Source organism: Triticum urartu, unplaced genomic scaffold, assembly GCF_056163025.1.
Source record: "Triticum urartu cultivar PI428250 unplaced genomic scaffold, HENAU_Tu73 scaffold2, whole genome shotgun sequence".
In the NCBI taxonomy this organism is placed as follows: Eukaryota; Viridiplantae; Streptophyta; class Magnoliopsida; order Poales; family Poaceae; genus Triticum; species Triticum urartu.
This window is the reverse complement of record NW_028260368.1, coordinates 12,605,967-12,607,491: the sequence shown is the minus strand read 5'-3', so window position 1 is coordinate 12,607,491 and position 1,525 is coordinate 12,605,967. Positions and strand designations below refer to the sequence as shown.

Sequence of the window (1,525 nt, the reverse complement as noted above, 5' to 3'; positions counted from 1 at the left end):
ATCCATTTTATTTTAATTTCATCATTAAATAGAAACCCTTTTGGATTTTTTTCATTGTATTGAAAGAATTTTCAAAATGTAAAGGGGAAATTAATTAGAAAAAATTAGTTCTATAATTGCAAGTTAGAAAAAAGAAGTTCCAACTCTTTCAAGCAGTGTTTGTGTTTCTATTGGGCAAAGCAAGAGTTTATTGTAAAAAAAAAAAATGGAAACGATACTACCAAACGAAGTCTATTTTAATGAAAACTCTAATGTTCCTAAATTTTATGGACTTTCCCAATATCGACGATTCCCAAGATAATAGCTATTATTCTTTTAAGTTACCTATTATTTGAAGTTAGCCGCCATGGTGAAATTGGTAGACACGCTGCTCTTAGGAAGCAGTGCTCAAGCATCTCGGTTCGAATCCGAGTGGCGGCATTCTTGAAAAAGAATACAATAGATTAGAAATCAATTCGAAATTTACAATTTTGTAATGGGACCTTCCCCTTATGCTATTTGCAACTTTAGAACATATACTAACTCATATCTCTTTCTCAACGATTTCAATTGTGATTACGATTCATTTTATAACCTTATTAGTTCGTGAACTTGGAGGATTACGCGATTCGTCAGAAAAAGGAATGATAGTTACTTTTTTCTCTATAACAGGATTCTTAGTTTCTCGTTGGGCTTCCTCGGGACATTTTCCATTAAGTAATTTATATGAGTCATTGATCTTCCTTTCATGGGCCCTGTATATTCTTCATACCATTCCTAAAATACAGAACTCTAAAAATGATTTAAGCACAATAACTACGCCAAGTACTATTTTAACGCAAGGCTTTGCCACATCGGGTCTTTTAACTGAAATGCATCAATCCACGATACTAGTACCTGCTCTACAATCTCAGTGGTTAATGATGCATGTCAGTATGATGTTATTAAGCTATGCAACTCTTTTGTGCGGATCCTTATTATCTGCCGCTATTCTAATCATTAGATTTCGAAATAATTTCCATTTCTTTTCTAAAAAGAAAAAAAATGTTTTAAATAAAACATTTTTCTTTAGTGATATTAAATATTTTTATGCAAAAAGAAGTGCTTTAAAAAGAACCTCTGTCCCTTCATTTCCAAATTATTACAAATATCAATTAACGGAGCGTTTGGATTCTTGGAGTTATCGTGTCATTAGCCTAGGATTTACCCTTTTAACCGTAGGTATTCTTTGTGGAGCAGTATGGGCTAATGAGGCCTGGGGATCCTATTGGAATTGGGATCCTAAGGAAACTTGGGCATTTATTACTTGGACCATATTCGCAATTTATTTACATAGTAGAACAAATCCAAATTGGAAGGGTACGAATTCTGCACTTATAGCTTTGATAGGATTTCTTATAATTTGGATTTGTTATTTTGGTATAAATCTATTAGGAATAGGCTTACATAGTTATGGTTCGTTTACATTAACACCTAAATGATTACATAAAATAAAACCTTCATGAAATGAAGGTTTTTACTTTTATGTTTTATTTGAGAACCCCTT

At 32.3% G+C, this 1,525-nt stretch overlaps 1 non-coding gene across 1 annotated transcript; it reads left to right on the top strand.

The window, feature by feature from the left end:
- The first annotated feature begins 340 nt into the window (after positions 1-340).
- Positions 341-420, top strand: TRNAL-UAG (transfer RNA leucine (anticodon UAG)). Its single transcript has one exon. It is a non-coding gene; the product is annotated as a tRNA-Leu (tRNA).
- Positions 421-1,525: the final 1,105 nt, after the last annotated feature.